This window comes from Protopterus annectens, chromosome 1.part2, assembly GCF_019279795.1.
Source record: "Protopterus annectens isolate FY-2018-M chromosome 1.part2, PAN1.0, whole genome shotgun sequence".
Taxonomy (NCBI): Eukaryota; Metazoa; Chordata; order Ceratodontiformes; family Protopteridae; genus Protopterus; species Protopterus annectens.
Window position 1 is genome coordinate 965,333,700 of NC_056727.1, and position 22,675 is coordinate 965,356,374.

Here is a 22,675-nt window from a genome sequence, read left to right on the forward strand (position 1 = left end):
CCAGGCACAATAGGGGTACAGCAGCTAGCTGGTGAGGCATGTAGGACACATAAAAAAAGGACACTGAAACACAATACTAATATTTTAAAACATTCTTCTTTTAAACTGCAGCAAATAGTTGCTACAGTTTATCCCTGCCTGCCTGCATCAATTCAGTGCTTATATTGTAGTTAAAAAAATGATTTTTAAGCTGTAGCTAACTGCTTGCTACAAATGTAGCAAACAGTTGCTACATTTTATACCTTGCCCTGCCTGCATGGAACACTGAAGTGCTCAGCTTTTAGTTAAAAAAAGAAAAGGATTTTTTTTTTAACTTTTAAACTGTAGCAAAGTATTTGCTACAGTTTAGACCATACACAAAGTGCTACCATGCTCAGGTTTGACAGCAAATGCAATGCTGGCTTTTAAAAGCCAGAACTATATTAAAGAGTGATCAGGATTGGCTGATCGTGCCCCCTCCCAACACTTTGCACCTGGGCAGTTGCCCCTCTTGCCCTGCCCTAGCTATGCTATTGGTGTGTGTAATCGATAATGAAACATGGGAGAAATAAACTATATAAGGAAATGTAGAGCCCTGTGGAAAACAAAAATGTATGTGCAGCTATCATACAGAACATGCCTTAAAATACCAACAGGAATAGACAATGACCACATGGTCCCTGTGGTAATATTGCACTGAAGTGACACACGACTGCATGACAGTTAACATGCTCATGCTATGCCAGTGATGACAGTAACAAGGGTAAAAAAATCCTTTACAAAATGGGAATCAGACAAGGGTAGTGAACACTTATGCAGTGGTAATCACAGGGCTATGGGGCACTGAACAAAAATACTGAAGTACTACAGAGAGGAACATAATCACTGACTGCATTAGTATACCAAGGTCAGTACAGTTGGCATTAAGATGACACTGTAAGCAATAACTGGCAGAAATAAGGTCAGTTGCATGGTTACAAATGCAGTTAAAACATATTTCAGTCCCACAAGTAATGGATAAATATGTAATGATTACATTCTTTAATAGCAATACATTACTGGACAGTGATATGCTTAGTGTCCAAACCAGAGATATACATGTTTGGTAGCCATACAGTATATACTTGCACTGAGACCTAGAGAGTCTTAACTGCCTTCTCTTACAGGAAATATTGTTTTCTTCTATTTCATCTCAAGCTGCAAAACACACAATAAAGTAATGAGCACAGCATAGCCAAGTACATCAGATATAGCTTATAGCTGTACAATAAGGCTTATTGTACTAAGGCAAAAATGATGTAGTCATAATTACTGTAGCGGTTAGGCTATTTCTCCCAAACCTTGTCTTCATGTTGGTGGAGAAGTCCAAGATGATGCCTCTTAAGGTCACTTTTTAGGTGGTAGTACTGTTCACCAGAATGGGCAATGCCTGTAGCATGACTCATCTCTCCGGTAAGTGAGTGCTAGACATCTACCTTGTACTTGGGGTACCATATGAGTCCCCCAGCAGGAGCTTCCAGTACTACATATGTGTCACGTGAAGGCAAATCTTTGTTTCCTTCTGCACCATGCAGGGGCTCTTCCACAGTTAGCCTTTGTAGAAGGAATAGTCACTTTCCAGGCTGAAACCAGGAATGAAAATGATAACTTATTCATGATAATGCAGGTCATGGAAATAACATGATGAACACTGACAGGCAGCGTGACCGTACGGGGCAGCCTAATGGAAATGTGCAGCAGTACAACCACAACAGTCATGTATAAACTGAGGGGGTGAGTCTTACATGGTCTTCAGACATGGGAGTGCAGTTTTACAATCAATGACACAAGCAGAGTGCCACTACCCGAACACCCCATGTCACATCTCATTTCTGTAAATCAGATTGCTGGTGTTATAAAACCATACGGGCATGGGGATGTAATGGACCTGCTCAGAGTTGCACATACCACACAATGCATCACTAGACATGTGCACAGTCAGGGATGATGCTGGTAGCACAATGCAGAGCTGACATCACACTGTGTTATGACTGTAACTCAGAAAACTTTGTGCAAAATCACCTCATTAACAGAATAGCAGTACTACAAAACCAATATTAGCATGAAAAAAGGTGCAGTCATGATTCTGACACTGACCACACCATACTATAGATAGCCCTACAGCAACCACAGAAGTGGTTTACAAGGAATTATAGAATATAACAGGCATAAACTGACTACAGAAGCTGTGGTAAGTGGGCACAGGCTATCAGCAGGAGGGACTCAGAGAAGCAATCTGTACTACATTAGTGGTATACAGTTGCAGCATGTAAATATAGGATTGAACAATAATCTGGGGGAAGAATAACTGCATAAAAGGCACAGGTCCTTTCTGTCCCCAGTCTACTCGTAGAACCACATAATGATAGGGACGCTGGAGTAGCCATGTTAGTTGGCAACACAGGCAGCAAGTGTGTCCTGAAAGGAAAACAATCTGCTACAGAGGATCAGCTGACATACACATGAAAGGGGAGATGGAGTGGGGAAGACACATCCTCTACATGGAACAGGCTGCAAAGTTGTGCACTTAAGATACATGTCAGTGTTGCTTGGGGACCACAGGCCTGTGTATACACATCATAGGCTGTATGTTATATAACAACCCATTCCCATGTCAGCACCACATGCTCATTATAAGGATGTGGCATGTAGTAGCACTGTGGCAGTAACAACTGCAGTATAGATGAGGAACAGTTAGAGGTGATAGGAGACATGTTTGTGTCCAGACACTGACCATACATGTATGATCATCTCTACAGGTATACTTATTGAACCCAAACAACAATAGCAGCAGCAGAAGTTCACCGAGCAGAAACAGAACTACTATTAGAGCCCTGCACTCCCATGGCAGGCACATTTTAAACACAGACAAGGCTGACAAGTTCTTCAGGGAGCATGTATAGCACTACCTATGTTGGTGGGCATAATAGTACAGCAACATAGATCCATGCCACAGTCACTCACAGGATCCACCATGCCTACACAAAAGCTCAGGCCATTGCAAGGCTACAGATGGGCATGGCTGAAGGACTAATATCACAGACAGCTGTCCAAGAAATGGAGGAGCTCTTTGTGTCCCTGTCTGAGGGCAATAATAGAACACTAATGCCCAGAGTAGCCCTGGTTGTGGGAGCTGGACTGGTGGCAAAACAACATGTGTCTTATGGTGATATACCAGGCTGATATATCTGTTCATCAGTACCAACATACTGTAGCATACCACTGTTATGAAATTACCAATAGCAAAGATAACCATATCTCTCCGCGGGTACATCAGGGATGCCACCGCTTAGCCCTGTAGCCTAAGGTATGTGTGTTTTTGTTCTGTTTATTATTATATCTTACATGTATTGCTGCTGTACAACAGTGGAGTGTGATTGGCACATATGTTCATTTCTACACATGAATGATTCCCTGTCTGGCTTCCCGGGTGCTAGTGGCAAGGGGTCATGCACAGCAGGCTAGGACAGAACAAGCCTGATGTCAGTGCACCAATGGTGCCTGAGAATGATGGCAGCCTGCTTATAGCACAGTCAAACAGCAGAGTACCAATGTCATCAGTGGTTGCAGTGAAGGGGTACAGCACAACCCCTTCCTACTGAGACACCTGTGATGGCTGTGGACACCACTTAAACCTCCCCATTGTCTATGGATGGACAGGCCATCCATGTCGGCCCATGACAACACATACAGTCCTCATCTACACATGAGACAGCAGTGGGCAGTGCTGCCACCACAGATCAAACACAAAGCTCAAGTGACAAGCACTTTTGGGGATGCCAGTGTCAAGACTGTGACTCAGTCTCAGACATTTATGCCACACTGAGCATGAATCAGGAAATGTGTGGGTCAGTGATCCAGTCACAGACCAATTCCATCTATGTCATGTTAAAATGATTAGCTAATACATGACATACATGACAACATATGTGATGTCCTGCAATGCCTGCATGGTGAAATGGCATATAGGGACCAGGATTACACATACCTGCTAAGGGCTTTTGAAGGCCACTTTCCAGCTTAAAGCCACTGTGAAGTCTGAAGTCACAGCCTGGCATGACTATGCTATGTGCTTTACATATGATCCGCAATCCCAGGGCATGGCTTCACATCTGTTACATATCTCCTCATGGGCCTGTGACAGCTATCACAATGTCATTGAATGCTGGTATATGCAGGCATGGTTTTGTCCATACACATGGCTTTAACTCCTTTGACTCCACTGTGAGCACACCCCACAGGGCAGGCTTACCAAAGTAACAGGGTACTGCATTATCAATGCTACCTACTGGTGATGACCCTGCAGTGGTACAATCAGGCTGGCTTTATGGATGCTGCCTTCATAGAAATCTCACACATCATATGGTGATACAGCAATGGGCACACACTTCCATACCATCCTTACCATCAAGTTTAGATTATGGTGCTTTTCTATGAGGTAGATGCCCAAATGGCCATGGATTCACAGTTTACATCCTACCCACCTGTGAACCCATGAGACTTGTCAAATCTTCACTCCCCTAAGTCCACCATGTGCTGCACATATATCTCCTTGCTTCAGTAATGTACTGCAGCCCAGACCATCTGGCAACCACTCTCCCTCAGGAAATTCCATCTTGTCACTTAACAGTATACCTAGCTTACTACTAACTTCCAGCCATGTACCTGAATAACAACTCTGCCTCCCATAGTCCTTCCACCCTTCCATCTATGTAGCCTTTTGTAATACTTGTCACTGCATCCCACATTACATGTGCAAGTGATAACAACTGTGCCCTGGCCACACTTCTGTGTTATGTAGGTTACGTAATGTCTGATATATAATGTGGCTAGTCAATACACTGTACTGTGTAGCCTGTATCACTCATCACAGTAGTAAGTGAATGCTAGGCATCCACCTTTTAGTGCTGAATGCATCATTTTTTTTTCTAGGTTGTATTTATCATGGCCTATAACTGTGGACCAGGTGCCACTCTAAACCATTATTGCTATGTATTGTTGCTGTTTCAGCCTTGCTTGGGGTTCACTTGGAATCAATTCCTTCAAAAAGTCCTCATGTGACACTTCCTTCACTGCTGGCTTTGGTCTAACTGGCACTACAGTGATGAACCCATTCTGTAGCTGTTTACATAAAACTATAGTGTGAAGAATAGCACAGACAACAAAGATCTTCCAGCTAGTATCTAGAACATACTGCAGTGTACCACCACCAGATGTATCCAGGCAGTTGAAGTGGGCCTTCAACACTCCAAACACATGCTAAGTGATGCTCCAGGTCTGTACCTCTGTGGTGTTGTTTGACATCTCAGCCTTGGTGTGAGGGTTACATATAGGTGTCATGAGACATGGCTTCTGGTCATATCTAATAATGTGTTTTTATCTGGTGATGATGCTTATCTGCAACAAGTGGATGTAGCAATGGGCACAAGTTGTGCCAACAGTTACACAAAGATGGTCATGGCGACTTGGGAGCTTGACCATGTGTTATGTGATGGTAATCCCTTTATGAGCTCTGTTTTATTGTATGCACATTTTGTTGATGACATTTTTATGATTTGGCAGGAGTCACGGGATCTGTTACTTGAATTTGTTGCTTATTTGCATAGTACATCCAATTTCTTGAAATTTACTATGAACTGGCAAGTAACAGGATTGAATACATGGATGTGAATATTATGAACAATGATGAGATCTTGTCTACCAGTTTATACAAGAAACCCACTAAGGTTAATAGTATCCTACATAGGTCCAGCATGCATCTGAGGCATGTGCATAAAAACAAAAAATACAGGCAAGCACTTTCGCAGTCTCCACTGCTTCTTCAGACCATAGACACTCAACAAACAGGGATACAGTATTTAAATATACTAACAACCAATCAAATCACACAATTTAAGAGCAGTAAAATCAATGAAATAAAGGTCTGCTCTTCAGAGCTGGTTTTAAAGGAATACACTCATTCAAATCAGGTTCACAGTTAGCTCTAAAATCTGTTATCCATCTTAACTCACTAAACTCAGTTTTATTAGTTAGATCCCCTTCTCTAATATTTTCCTGTAACAAACTCAGTAACAGAAACTTAAAAGAATGTTCAATTCCCTTTTCCAATACATGTTTCGCTAATGCACTGGTGGGCTTTCTATTCCTAATATTGTTATAATGTTCAATTATTATCTCTTTAAGTGTGTGGTTAGTTTTCCCTATATAGAACCTAGTGCACACTTGCACTGTGCTAGGTAGACCAAATGTTTAGATTTACAATCTGCATAAAAGTTGAAACAAATCCGTTTCCTTGATCTCAGATGTTCAGTATAAAGTGTGTTCCATGTGGAGCTACATGCTTTACACATATGGCAGTGAAAAGTACCTTGCATTTCTGATCAAACTCTATCCTCAAATGAATGTCCCTTGCAGCCCTTAAAACAAATTTAGGCCCTGTACCCAGCTTACCTTCAGCATCTGTCATAAGGACAGGCCGATTTATTTTAATTACATCACAGATCAAATTGATGTCACGAGAGGAAGTAAATTATATTATATTTCTACTGACAAGTCTTTTATTCATCCTGTCACCGTGCGTGAATATAAGTTTAATTTTTATGCTGATTGTTGTTCCATGCATTTAATTTATTTAGCTAAGTGCAAGTTGTGCTGTTGTTTTTATGTGGGTAAAACTAAGTTCGTTAAGGAGTGCATTAGGGAGCATATCAATGGTATCAGAAAGTATGATGTGAGAAGTGCACTCTGTAAACATGTGATGAGTACTAGTCATGCTCAGACATTTTGCTGTCTGGTTCTACAACTGTGTAATGACAGTAAGAGGGGTGATGACATAAGGCTGCAGACTGACAGCCTTGAGACTGATTGGATACTTAGATTTCAAGCACACAGGAAACCAGGCTTAAATGATGTTGTACCCTTAAGGTCTAAATTGAAATGGAGATCTTTGAATCATTAATTGGTGTACTATATAAGGCATTAGATGTAATTTAGTGTTGGTCTGATGCACAACTACAGTGTGAAAGCACTTACCATTTTTAGTACATTTTCCTTTTATTTTATTAAAGTTTATATTTTTTACTTGCCATGTTTAGCTGGTTATATTTTATTTTCTTTTACCTGGTGTTTTATGTTAACCAGCTTTCATGCACTCATCAGGTTTTATACATATTCTCAATGTATAAAGGATATGCACATTAGTAATAAACATAGAAAATTAAATAAACAGTCCTTTAACTTTATAAACAAAACAGGTTAGTAACATTTTTTACAAGAGCAGGCATCAGTGAGAATAAATAGTTATCTCAGCAAAGTCAAAATATACGATAGAAAATAATCCTTAAAATATTATCCTTTTGGTGTAGAGGAAGTATTCCCAAGAGCTATACCAGTAACCACGATCTGAGCAGCGAGCTGGGGTCCCAGAGCGCTATACATTAGAGAGTACACAGCAGACTGCACCTGTTTTTGTTTGTCCCTTCCTCCCCTCCAACAAACCTCTGTTCCTACTGGCATTATACAGAGCAGTAGCTAAGCAAATTGGCACCCTAGGCAGTCTGCAACCTGGTGTCCCCCAAACTACAGTTGAGAATCAAAAAGAAAAATTATAATAAATACATAAATAATAAATATATACATATATACACACATACATATAGTATGACAGAAAATACAAGCTTCCTTCATTGACTACACCAAAATTATGAAGCAGTATTTTAGGAAAGTCAGAAAGGCACTCATTCATTTAAACAACCCCACAGCAGTGAGTCTTTAATTGAATGAATATCCACAGCAATATCTTGCTAGTACTCTGCTTTTGCTTGATCAGAAATTTTGATCAAGATACTTAAAGCTTGCACCCTTGGCAGCTGCCCTCTCTGTATCCTAGCAACAGCTTTGGCATCATCCCTTAGTTTCTGGGGGTGTGGTTTCCCTTACCATCTCCCATTACCTTAACATATCTTACTTAGCAACAGCATGGGTTCATCATTGTATTGCCAGACAATTTTCAGCAGTGGATAAGGTGCCAAGTGATATTTTTTACCTTCCAAGTTTGCGATTGTCTGTTCCATATCTATTTTTTCTTTATCTCTTACATCTCACTGATGCCAAAAAAAAAAGCACTCCCTACAAGATCTCCTCACTCTAGACAATGCTGATGTCTGTGCAGTCACTGATGCATGGTTTAAAGCTGTAGACAGTACACTGGCAGTGCAAGGTTATAATGCCTTCCACATATTTAGACCATCTACTACACAGACAGTGACTAAAGGTGGACATGCATCAATTTAAATCAAAAATAAATATACCTCAAGGCTGTTCAAATAGGTCAATGCACTTGAGCTTCTTCATGTTTAAATTACCATAGGCAAAATCCCATACCATGTCCTTGTATGCTGTAGGTCCCTCTGTATGACACAGGAAGCCCATAACATGTATTTAAACTTATTGGAAACACTTACCGTCCAATCCAATACCATATTCATGGGTGACTTTAATTACCTCCCTTACCTGGGAGGTTGGCATAATGGTTAAGGTATTTACCATATAAAGACAAGGTGCAGGGTTTGATTCTCACATAGGGTAACTGGATAGGCTTAAAATGTCCCACAATGGCAGTTAGCCTAGTACTAATGTATGAACTATTAATTGGGAATCATAGACACCAAACATACAGACCCAGAGATCCCTGGACCAGACTGTCAGTGCACTGACCAGGGGTGCAAATATACTGAATCTGACCCCCACTAATGTGGGTGAGTATTCCATACTCCCTAGTGTAATGTCTTCTCTGGTAAGGCCAGACCATAAAAAAATAAAGCCTGGAACCTCAGCTAACCCTGGAATATTCAGGAACTACTCTGTGGCTAACTTCCTACTATTAAGTGATGACCTGGCAAAATGTCAAGCCCCCATAAACCCTGAGCACACTGCTGCCTACATGGACCTGTTCACAGAAATACTATACAAGCATGTTAACAGATGCACAGAGGAAGCTGTATCCACCAGGAAGAAGTACAGAACTATCTCAAAAAACAAGCCACCCTGGTGGAATCATATCAATAGGCTGTATAACAGACAGAAGAAAATCATGGCAAAAATTAAGAGGTGCAGCACCCAGCAAGATAAAAGCACTCTCATCAAACTAAACAAATAACTTGGAGGACAAATAATGACTACCAAAGCCAAATTTGAGGTAAAGTTGGCCTCCTAGGCTGAGGACAGCTACAGGGCATTCTTTAGCTATGTCTGCAACCTCAAAGGCAATACACAATTGTATGCAGAGTTCTTTGTTAATGGAGCCACCTACACTGAGCTAGAAGATATAGCAAACCTATTGACTGACAAATTCAGTGCCAACTTACCCCTCTTTCTCCCTCAAACTTCCCTCAGGAAATACCATCAAATATAACTCCCCCTGCTGTCACTATAGAACAGGTCGTTAATGCTCTCTCTAAGGCCAGGAATACTGCATCAATTAGCCCAGATAATATTCCCAGGATGCCTTCTAAATAACATGAAACATGTCCTATCAGTCCCTCTGGAATTGCTATTTAACTGTAGCCTGCAAACAGACCTCATGCCTCACACATGAAGAACACCAACAGTAATCCCTCTTCATAAAGGTTTGCCGTCTACAGACCCTGGAAACTACAGACCCATAAGTCTCACTAGTCTCATATACAAAGCTATGGAAAGAATTATCATGAACATGATCAATAATGACACACTGGACCCAACCCAATGTGGTTTCATCAAGGACAGGTCATGCCTACTCAACCTGGTGGACCTCTTTGATAAGGTCACCAGAGCAAAGGATGAGGGAAAGTAGTTCACACTTCCAACCTTGACCTGGCCAAGGCATTTGACACAGTACCCCTCTCAGACATTGTTGACAAGCTCAAGAGGTTAGGTATAAACCCTCATGTTTCTCAGTGGATAGCCAGCTGGTTCATAGAAAGGATTCAGGAAGTTAGAATTGTGGAGTCCATCTCTACATAGAGGTCAGTCGCAAGTGGAGTCCCTCAGCGTTTGGTCCTGGAACTACTCCTTTTTGGCATATATTTCTCTGAAATCAAGGTCAATGTCAATTGCCTCTGGCTGACTAAATTTGTAGATGATTGCAAGGAGCAGTCATAGAATCCCCCACAAACAGAAATGTTCTCCAGGAAGGGCTGACACAGATATATAACTCATGTCAGAGCCATGGATTAAAACTAAATGCCAAGAAATGCATAACAGTATCCATCAGGAAGTCATCCACCCCTGGTAGCAATCATATTGATAACACACCCCTAAGTGTTGACCCAGTAGTCAGGGACTTGGGGACACTCATAGACAGTAATTACCTTTTGACCATCATGTGTCTACAGCAATGAGGAAATCAGGTCCAAGGAATTCATTTTTCCACTATACTCAGCATTAATCAGACCTATCATTGAATACAATGCCCCCTTTGGTATGTACCTTACTAGCCACATCCAACGAATGGAATGTCAACAGAGGTTTCTCACTAAAAGAATACAGGGCATAAGCCAAATGTTCTATGCAGACTGCCTCAAGGCCCTATCCCTGTATTCTATCTCATACAGGCTGTTGATGGGAGCTCTATGCCTGGCATACAAGGCATTGCCAGACCCTGCTCTGATGGACCTCCAGCATATCTGCAAAATAAACAGCACCAGAATTACCTATTCTAAAGACTTAAGCCTTGCCTGTCATATAAATAGGACCTGCTAAAGAAACAGGTATGTATCCCAGAGACTACTCCTTCTCTGGTAAAGGCTCCCCATCCAAGTGAAGCAGAGTTCCTCTCTAACCCAATTCAAGTTGGACAATTGGATGGGAAACAGGAAATTGATTCCTGGTTTGGCACCTATGCCTCTACTGGACACAGGCGGCCTGTAAATGGTTTATGTCCCAGGCTACTGCTTGTAAATGTTTCATCTCACAACCCCCTGCTTACACTTATCAAGAGTATGAGAACTTATCAGAGATTTGGGATGCATGGCTAGACTTAAAAAGGCCCTTGTAGTCATTATGAACCTATATATGTAAAGGATACTCAGGAAAATGAGTATTAATCTCCCTAGCAAAGAATACTTTCATTGTTAGTGTTTCAGTTCCCACTCTCACAGATTTCAGATACTTCTCCACAGTCATTAGATTTATTCCTCTCTCTCTCTATTTCTGGAAAACTACTGCATCTCTAATTAAGTGGAGGTGACACCCATCTCCAAGCCCTTCAGAGGATGTCCATTCTCTCAACATCACTAATCTAGTGTTCCATGCACATTTCTGTCTTTGTTTCTTAGCTTTCTCTCATGCAGTATATCCCTGACCATAACTGCCTCTAAAAATATCCATCTGCAAGCAACTCTCTATCTCTGGCCTTGAATCATTAATCTCTATTAATTCCTAACATTCACTTTAATTCCCTTTTATCTGTAATTCTGCACTAATTGCACATTCATCTGCTCTTTTCCTTTAATGCTTTCAGCTTAAAGAATGGTTTGCAGAATGGATCAGCTAGTTCTGATAAGGATAGCAACAGCTTATATGAGAAATCATGTGAAAATGAGAAATTGATGTTGCATGTCTCAAGAGAATAGCCAGCTGTTTTCAAATTGTACTTTTAAGTTCTTGCACTGTTACCCCCTTCCAATACATCTCTGGTAACACATTCCCTTCAGTAAGGGCTGGTCTTAGGTAAAATGACACCATAGGTAAAGGGGGTTGTGATGCCCCCCACCCCACTACCCTCCATCGTCCCCAAGTTTTTACCATATCCTGGCCACCCAACACTATCCAAAGTATTTATTGTTTCTCTTTGATTGATTTATACATCTTGAATGAGCTAGTCACACTAGGCTAGTAGCCTCTTTTCAGGATATCTGAGAAGATATTTATAGTACTATGTAAAATATGGCCAGGGCATCAGGGAACTTCCCCTACTCATCGCTGTTGTGAGTAGGAACCATTTTGCATTAGCATTTCCTGTTTCCAGTCCAGGTATGGTGGTGGGCTGTAGAACAGGAAGGCTGATGGAGATAATGGAGGGGTGAAAGAAATACAGGGGAAAGCCAATATTAAGATCAGAGAATATGTGCAGGATTCTAAGGAATCGTTTCAAAGAAATCTGTTTGACAGAGATAAATTGATGATGATGGATATATATATATATATATATATATATATATATGTGTGCGTGTGTATGTATGTAATTACAACCCTCCAAATGGAAGGGTCACAGGATGATTTCTTAAAGAAATGATGATGCAGATATGAGCCAGAAAAGGAAGGAGGTACTTCCAGGGGTGCATTATGGAGAAAATACAAAAGGAGGATGCAAAGCCAATCCAGAAGAATAGCTGTGAGATGCAAAATAAAACATATGCAGAGAAAGTAAAAGTGGTTAAAAGGGGAGTAGCAGAAGTATGTATTAAGGATGCAAAGTAAAGGAGACAAATAAATGGACAGGTATAAAGTATGGGACAATTTAATAGTTCCTTTGGATATAAAAGCACATGAGGTAAGAGCATTTATTTATTTTTTTTCAATGGAAAACTTTCTTGGAGAATATGAAAAAAGGAAGACTTTAACCTATGGAATCTTTATGTAATAAATGTATTTAACAAGGAAAGAAAATTCATGTACAAGTTTGACCTGAGGTGGGAAGAGAGACTTTGAAAGAACATGTAAAAACCTAAGTAAAGAAGTACTGGACACAGGTTCATAGATGTGTACTAGGCTAATGGCCCTGGATCCTTCACAAGCCTAGCCCATAGAAGTGCCCTGGCATTGTGCCACCCGAAGTTAGTTCCCAGTGCCTCTATCAAGTAGAGCCACTGGAGTGATCCCTGGGGTGAACTTTCTATTTCCCATCCACACATCAAGATTTCTCTTGAAGAGGACCAGTGAGGTGCTCTGCTTGACATGCATGAGAAGTCTTTTCCAGAGCATGGGCAGTCTCTAGGTTATGGAATTGTCCATCTAGCATGTTCTGTTAAATGTGGTAATGAGGTTGAGGTCTTTGGAGTGTGCAATATGGAGGGATTGGGATTTCTTTAGCTGTGGCATTTCTAACAGAGCTGGGTCAGACATGGCTTTGCAAGTCAAGCAGAGATTGCCTCTTAGTAGACGATATGAGACAGAGAATAGCTGGAGTTTTTTGAGTCTGTCCATGTAGGAAATATGTTTAAGGCCTAGGATCCTCTTTGTGAGGTACTTCTGTGGCCTTTCCAGCTGCTGCAGATGTCTTGTGAGGTACATTCCAAAAGGAGCATTGCAGTCTATAATGGGTCTAATGAGTGCTGAGTAGAGGGAAACAATGACCTCTTCTTTCCTGGATGAGAACCCTTTTGTGATGAGGTGTGCCACATAGAAGGATTTCCTGACTACTGTGGTGATGTGATTATCAAAGGAGAGACTACTGTCTACCTGAGTCCCAAGGTCTCTAATCACACATTCAGCATTAAATAGACTGCCGTTTATGTGGTAGTTAATGGGTACAGAGTTTTTACCAAAGGGGATGACAATGCACTTTTTGGCATTGAGCTTGAGGCCATGCCTCTGACACCAGGCATCTGTCTCAGTGAGTTCCTTCTGTAGGATGTCCACATCATTTGGGGACTCGACTATGGCTCCTAGTCTGCAGTTATCTGTGAATTTCATTAGCCAGAGGCCTTCTGTGTTAGCCTGCACTTCAGAGAAGTAGATACCAAACAGGAGAGGTCCCAGGACTAAACTCTGTGGTACTCCACTTGTCACTGGTTTGAAGTCAGATTTTCGAGTGTGCAACATTTACAGTGTGGTTCTGTCAGTGAGCCAGTTGGCAACCCATCTTGTGACATAGGGATTTATACCTAGTTTACCGAGTTTAGCTATAATTCCTGAATGGGGGATGGTGTCAAAAGCCTTGGCGAGGTCAAGATAGGCTGTGTGAACTACCTCACCCTCATCTACGGCTTTGGTGACTGCCTGAAAGAAGTTGATCAGGTTCAGAAGGCATGATCTGCCTTTCACAAACCCAAACTGGGTGGGGTCCAGAGTTTGGAGGTTACCAATGTCTTTGTTTATGAGTTCCATGATGATACATTCCATGGCCTTGCAGACCAGGCTCATCAGGCTAATAAGGCAATAGTTCCCAGGGTCAGTGGTGGCTCCCCCTTTGTGGAGTGGGATAACTGTTGCTGTGCATCATTCAGTGGGCACAAAGCCTGACATGAGACTATGATTGAACATGGTGCTTAGGTGGGGAGCCGTTTCGTTCTGAAGTTCATGAAAAATGCAGCCTGGGATGTTGTCCGGTCCCATAGATGCTGTGTTTTTGGTTTTAGAGATTGCAGCTTTTACCTGCATAGATGTGATTACAGGGACTCTGCAGTCTTCCTTTATAGATATGGGCCTTTTAGGGGGTGAAAGGAGGGTAAAGTTAGCAATGAACCTATCTGTAAGGATGTTGGCAATATCAGTTGGTTCTGTAATTTTCATGCCATTGTGCTGTAACTCAGAGCAAATCTGGATGTTGACATTGAGATTCTTAACATAGCTATGGAATGCTTTGTGGTTGCCCTTAGAATCAGTGGTGATTTTGTTTTCATACTTGCTTTGGAGGATCTTATAAGGGATCTCAGCTTTTTACTGAGGCTGACCAGGGACCTCCTCCACTCATGGGATTTTACTCGCTTTTGCAACAGTCTCTTCCTTCTGTTGTAGAGTTTGTTTATGGAAGGGGACCACCAGACTGGCTTCCTTTTTTTGGAGGATAGCGTCTTGGTTCTGTTTGGGATAGCACAATCCATGCACTCGTGTAAGTGCTTATAGAGTGCATTTGTGTAGGATTCAGCAATCGTAACTGTATTGTCCATCTGCATGGGTGTCATGAAGTTCGCCACTTCTGTCTTAAGCATGAAGTTGGCTTTGGAGAAATTTTGTACTGTGGTTTCCTTAATGGTGGGTGGGGGTGGGATTCGGATATCTAGGGTGATTAGCTTATGGTCAGATCTGACCAATGAGGAGTTGACTTCAGGTGTGGAACACCGGTCACTCATGTTGGTAATGACTAGGTCTAGGATATTGTTGCCCCTGATGGAGTGTGGATAAGTTGATCCAGGGCATTAGAATTTATGAATTCCAGAAAGCATTGAGTGAAGGAGTTTGTACATGAATAGTTTTCCCAGTTAATGGTGGGGTAGTTGAAATCACCCATTATTAGGGTGTTTGGTTGAACCTTAATATTTTCCATTATATCAAGAAAAGAGGAGTGGGAATCCTGGGGCATAGTTGGGGATCTTTAGCAAGCTACAATTTGGATTGCAGTTTTGCCCAATGTTAGTTGCACTTGGATAACCTCGGATGCATTATGCTGCGCAACTAGCCTTGAGGTGTGGATATCCTTAATGAATATGGATACACCTCTGCCTTTGGTGTTCTGTGTTCTGGTCCAGGTTAGATGGCCAAAAAGTGTGGTATAAGTTTTAGCCTGGTAATGCAGGGGTGCTTTCTAGAGCCTTGAACCAGGTCTCAGTCACTGCACAGATATTGATATTCTCCATTTTAAGGAGTTCCTCAAGTGAGTGCATTTTGAGATTTAGATTTCTAGCACTGAGTAGCATTACCCTCAGTTTTTGCTTTCCTGTTCGTGTTACAGTGGTGAATTTGTCATTTGAACCTTGCCTAAAAAAGGCACTATAGGGGCAGCAAGAACCATAGCCAGTACCTGGAATCCCAGGGGTGACAGGTGCAGACCATCTCTGGCAAAGCATCATGGTCTGTCGACCATGTCATCCCAGGCAGACAGATACTGGATCCCCTTAGAATGACACCAGAAGCTTAGCCAATTGTTGAAGTCAATCATTTTGTCCTTGTACTGCGGCATCATTCTGGGTGATGCTACTCAGGGCTAGGGTCATACCTGCCTGGGCTACAAGATCGGAGAGCTCTTCCATGTTTCTTTTTATGTAGTCCAGGGAGGTATGTTTCAGGTCATTCACACCAACATGAACAATGAAAGAGTCACATTTGTACTTGTTGTGGAGTGACCTGAGTGCATGAGTTATGTGGCGGACCTGGCACCTGACAGGCAGCTGACAGTAACCTTCTCCTTGTTTAGCCTGGTGAGTGGGACATCAGTGTGCCTGACTATAGAGTCACCTATGACTAGTGTGTTGGGTACATTGTTTTGCCTTATGGGCTGTGGTTTATTGGCATACCGAGTCTGTGGGCTATGTGTCATTTGGCTTGTGTTGGGGGGGTGGAGGTTGCTTGCATTTCTGCTTTGGAGGTCTCTGTTGTTTGAGCAGATTATTATTGAGAGCCTCCATGATTGTTTTTATGTTTCTATGTGTGGATTTTGGTGGTGTAGGTTTAGTGGGACTATGTGATGAGTGTGCTGTGGTGCAAGTGTTTACCTTCTCCTCTTGACTGTCAAGTTCAGTCTTGGTTGGAGAGAGCTTTACCTCCAGTTTGGCTAGATAAGTGCATCTCTCACAGGTTGTGGTGTTGGGTCCAAACTTGCAAAAGGTTGGATAAAAGGGGTTTATGGACTGTCATACTGGATTGTGTTAAAAACTAGAACAAGAAAAAAAGTTATACATAGTAAGCATGACATAATGCGGAGGAGAAAAGGGGTGTCTTAAAATACTGGGGACAACCTAAAACATTTTTTGTGTGTGGAAAAGAAGGACATATAGTAAGTAACTGTGATAAAAGAAAATGGTATATTTGCAGGGAAATGGGACTTGATGCAAAAAAATGTGAACTGAAATGTTATAAATGTAACAAAATTGGACATTTATGGATTTATTGCAAAAATGAAAATAAGAGTAAGGAAAAAGAAAAAGGAAGATGAGAAAATGAACAAAGAGAAGACATTTAGAAGTAGTAGAAATAGAAGAAAAATTAGATGAGAAAAAAATGGTAAATGACATAATAGAAGGCTCTGAAATAAGTGATGAAGAAGACATAAACTGGGAGACAGTAAAAAAAAACAATTGTATTGGTAAAATGGTAAAAGGCTGAAAAGGAAAATTTAAAGAGGTAAGTACAAAAGAAAAAAAAGAAAGGAAATGGATGAAAAATAATACATATAGCTAATGATTGGGGGTGGTATGGTTGTTAAGATGTTTGACGCACAGACACAAAGTAATTGTTAAGATGTCTGATGCACAAAGTACAATGTTTGAGTCTCACCTTTTGGAGTAAACTTGGCTAGGTTTTGAATGGCCTATTAAGCAGCTAGCCTAGTAATTAGCTATGAACTTATTAAATCATGAATCTAAGGAAAAGGGAAAATTAAATTTTTTGAGTGCTTTTTGTAAATGTGAATAGTATTAAGAATATAGTAAGAAGAATAGGGATTTTGGAATGGTGTAATAATTTGTGACATAGATGTAATTATATCAAAAGACATAAGCTTTTTGACAAATGAGGAGAGATTGCAGAGAAACTATGGGAAAGTTAGATAATCTGGAATATGGGAAATGAGAGATGTCCTGGCATAGCTGTATTCTTTAGAAAAAAACATTAAATATATTAGATGTAACTTTAATAAAAATGGGAAGATTAACCATTGTAGATGTAAAATGGAAAGAACAAGTATTTAGAATTATAATATTATATGCTTATACTAATTGTAAAAAAAGAGAAATCATATTTCATCATATTTTAGACTATGTAGTGATAAATATGAATATTATAGTAACAGGTTAATTTAGCTGTTATTTAAGAGGCAAGTGTAAAAGGAAAGGAAGTGATGAAACAAAAATATTAGAAGTTATAAGATATCGTAAGTTAAAACTTTAGGTACTTACAAAAGTAGCATGTATAGAATTGAAATTAATTATTTTATAGTATCAGAAGGTTTTGTTATAGGAGAAGGGAAGGTAGTTGAAACAGGATTTTCTGATCATCTTGCAATATGTCTAGAGATAAAAGAAAACAAGGAATATATAAAAATACACAAAGGAATAAAAAGGATAAATGAGAAACCATGAGAGGGAGAAGGAAATAGATTAGTAATACAGTTATGGAACAATCATATTACTATAAGAACATTTTATAAAAATTGTAAGCTGAATGGTGGATGATATTTAAGGAAAAATATAAAAAAGGGTGTTGTTAAAGCAGCAATATGATGTGAGTAAAGTAGAGAAAGAAAAATATAAAATAACATATAATCAATCATTCAAAGATGTAGAACACAATGACAGAAATTACTTTGATAAAGAACAAAAATGATATGAAAGAAATCAAGAAAAAATACAAAAACTGTTATATAAGCAAATATATTTTTACTAGGAAAAAGAAAAGAATTATTTAATCAGATTAGTTAAAGGAGAAATAAAAATGTAAATGGCGAAATGGAATGAACCCAGGAAAAGTTAATAAATAGTGCAGTACCCTGTGTATAAAGAAATGTTTAAGAAAAAAAAGAAGGTAGTGGAAATTGAAAGTAAAAAAAAGTTAATATAAAAAGAGAATAAGGAGTTGAAAAAGGAGATTTCTTTGTATGAGCTAGATAAAATTTTACGACAAGTAAATATAGATTTGGCTGCAGGACCAGATAGAATAGGGTATGGAATGTATAAAAATATAAGGGATTGGCAAAATAAATATTTTTAAAATATTTGGAATGAATGGTTAAAGGAAGATTTTAAGTTAATGAATTATGTCATTGACTTCTTAAATTCATGTGGAAAATGGAAGATAGAAGACAATTAAAAAACTGGAGACTGATAGTATGGAATAATAATAAAGATTGTAAGATCTTTATGAAAATATTACAAAAGAGATTTGAAAGTAAATTGGGAAAATATTATGGAAGATCATATATGTAGTACAAAGGGGAACGGTAATCAAAAATTATTAATGCTAGTTAAAGAAATTGTGGATGATATTATGAATAGAAAAGAAAAAGTGACAATCATAATAGGGGACTTTAATAAGACATTTGATACAATTGGAAAGGAGATCTTATGGGGAATAATGAAAGAACATAATATAAATGAGAAAGTTAGGAAATTATATATGCCAGCCTGTAGCAATAATAAAGTAAAAATACTTGTTAATGGCTGGCTAAGCCAAGAGGTATATATGAAGAGTGGTATAAGATAGCAATGCCCAGTGAGCTGTATACTTTTTGAATTAGTTATGAATGTGATAGTATGTGAAATAAATTACAAAATGAATGGTTAAGAATTCCAGTTCTGTTAACTATGCAGATGACATTCTAATAACTGCAAAAAGCAAAGTTCATATAAAAGAAATAATGTTTTTCACAAATGGGTATCTAGAGGTAATAGAGATGGCTTTAAATAAAAAGAAAAGTAAAGGTTTAGGTGATGTAGTAAAGATAGAGGGTATATATATTTTACAATGAATGAAATGTCTGTGTTAGGTATAAAATGTAGGAACAAAGATGTAAGAATTCAGTGGGAAAAATAATAGAAAAAAATAAAAAATATATATTTTCTGGAGAACATATACATCATCATTCAGAAATAAAAGGCTTATTTGATAAAATTCAGTACTGATGGGAAAAATAGCGAACTTAGCAAGTGTATTTATGGTGCCAACAATAGTTGAAAAGGGATTATTGCAGATTTTTTTCATTTATATGGGGTTCTAGATTAAACCCAGTAAAAAGAGGAGTTTTGTATGTAAGTAAAGAGGAAGGGGGCTTAAGGTTAACCCGGTGGTATATGCTGCTTCATTAAATGTGTACAAAGTGTTAACATGGATAAATGAAAAAGATTTGGGATTAGTAGTAAAATTGTATAAATATAAGTATGATAAATTTTTGGATATGGTAAAAACAGTAAAAGAGAAAAAGAGTGTATAAATGAGGAAATAAATTATTACCAAGAAAAAATATTTTGTAGAAAATAAAAAATTATGAGATAGAAAAAGAAAGAAAAATACGGTATAAGAATGTAATAAAACATTACTATGTAAACCCATATGAAAATCTAATAGATGAAAACATTAAAGCTATAAATCAAAAAGTAGAATGTCAAGATGTTTTGTTCATAGGTTCATAGGTGTTTACTAGGCCAACAGACACAGTGGCATTTTTGTAAACCTAGCCATGTATCCCAAATCTCTGACAAGTTCTAATACTCTTGATAAGTGTAAGCATGGGCCTGGGAGATGAACCATTTACAGGTTACCTGTTTGCATTAGAGACATAGGTACAAAGCAAGGGATGAATTTCCAGTTTTCCATCCAATTGTCCAAGTTGCACTTGAATTGGGTTAGGAAGGAACTCTGCTTCACATGGATGGGGAGCGTGTTCCATAGATGGAGTAATCTCTGGGATACATACATATCTCTCCAGCAGGTCCTATTTATATCACAAGCAAGGTTTAAGTCTTTATAACGGGTAATTCTGGTACTGCTTGTTTTGTGGATATGCAGGAGGTACATTAGAGTGGGGGTCTGACAATGCTCTGTATGCCAGGTATAGATCTCCCCTCAAAAGCCTGTAGGAGACAGATTACAGGGATAGTGCCTTGAGGCGGTCTACATAGGCCATATTCCTTATGCCCTGTATTCTTTTAGTGAGGAACCTCTGTGGACATTCCAGTTGTTGGAAATGCCTGGTTAGGTACATACCAAAGGGTGCATTGTACTCAATGATAGGTCTGATGAATGCTGAATACAGTGGAACAATGATTTCCTGGGACTTAGATGCCATACCTTTGTTTATAAGTTGCCCAACATAGAATAATTTCCTCACTACTGTAGACACGTGATGATCAAAGGCTAGATTACTATCTATCTGTGTCTCTAAGTCCCTGACTACTGGGTCAACTCTAACGGGTGAGTTGTCAATATGATAGTTACCAGGTTTGGATGACTTCCCAAAGGATACTGTTATGCATTTATTGGTATTTAGTTTTAGTCCATGGCTCTGACACCAGTTATTTGCCTGTGTTAGGCCCTCCTTGAGAACATTTGTGTCAATGTGAGATTCAATGACAAGTCCTAATTTGCAATCATCTGTAAATGTAGTCAGCCAGAGACCACTGACATTGGCCTTGACTTTTGGAAAGTAAATGCTAAAAAGGAGCCATCCAAGGACTGATCCTTAAGGGACTTAACTTGTGAATGGCCTCTTTGTAGAGGTGGACTCCCCAATTCTAACTTCCTGGGTCCTGTCTGTGAGCCAGTTGGATATTCACTGAGTGACATACGGCTTTGCACCTAACCTCTTGAGTTTGTCAACAATGCTGGAGTGGTGTATTGTGTCAAATGCCTTGGCCAGGTCAAGGTAGGCAGTCTGAATGATTTTGCCCTCATCCATTGCTTTGGTGACCTTCACAAAGAAGTCCACCAGTTTGAGTAGGCATGATCTGCCCTTAACAAAACAAAACTGATTGGGTCCAGTGTCTCTGCTGATCATCTCCAGGATAATTCTTTCCATGCCTTTACATATAAGACATGTATTACATTACATATGTAAGTCTTGTGGAAACTGGTTATACATAAACTATAAGTAAAAGGAAACATGCAATATAAAAAGTAAAGTGACAGAATATATTTACATTGTCAAGAAGAAGACAGTACTGAACATGTCTTTTTTTTTAAATCTAAAAGAGTAAAAAAGTTATGGTGAAAACTGTCAGAAGAAGTGGATAAAAAAACATGAATATGATTAAATAAGAATATTTTAAGAATATAAGTAAATAATATGTTAAAAGAATAGATAAATGTTATTTTATGTCATATGGGTTATATGGAGTGAAAGAATAAATGAAATTATATTTAATGGTAAATGGATTTCAGCAACAAGACTAAGTAAAATTAGATGGTGGTTATAGAAAAAGGAGGAGTGGCATTCTAATTGGGTTGAAAGTTAAATATGATTCCAACTAAAACTATGAATATGTGTAAATATATTTGTATAGCTATATATCTGTATATTTGTAAATATTTGTAAATATATAAATATGTTGTAAATCAGAGTACTTTTTTGTACATAAATAAAGGACTCGTATTCTTTTTGATAGGTGCTATGGGATCTTTTACATCCATCTGAACTATCACCAAGTCAAGCAGATGGGACCTCAGTTTAATTTTCTCGCACTAACTTAATCTTCAGTTTTTTTCATGCATCCTTTCAATATACCACAACTTGCCAAACAGCTCTTTAACAACTATGGATGAAATAATCCAAGGGGATCTTAGGCCCCTGGAAATCAAGGGGTTCTACATGTTCTGAAGTGCTGATCTTATGAAGGCCTGAATCAAAATCATGACCTAAAGAAAGGAATTCAGTCTTTTTCACTGTCAAGAAAGAAATGTCGTGTTCAAGGCTTAATGTTCACATCAGTCAAAATAATATTTCCCAGTAAACAGACATTGCAGATACTTGATAGGACACATTAATAATATCCAAGATTAGCGTATACTAAAATGTTTTTAAAATAAACATAAACAAACACACTCCAAAAATAAATTAAAAAAATTAAAACATTTGTTTTTGCAGGAGGGCAAGCACCCTCTGCACCTTCACACCCCCTGAACTTTATATATATATATATATATATATATATATATATATATATATATATATATATATATATATATATATATATATATATATATATATACTGTTGCAAAAGAGAGTAAAATCCCATGAGTGGAGGAGCTC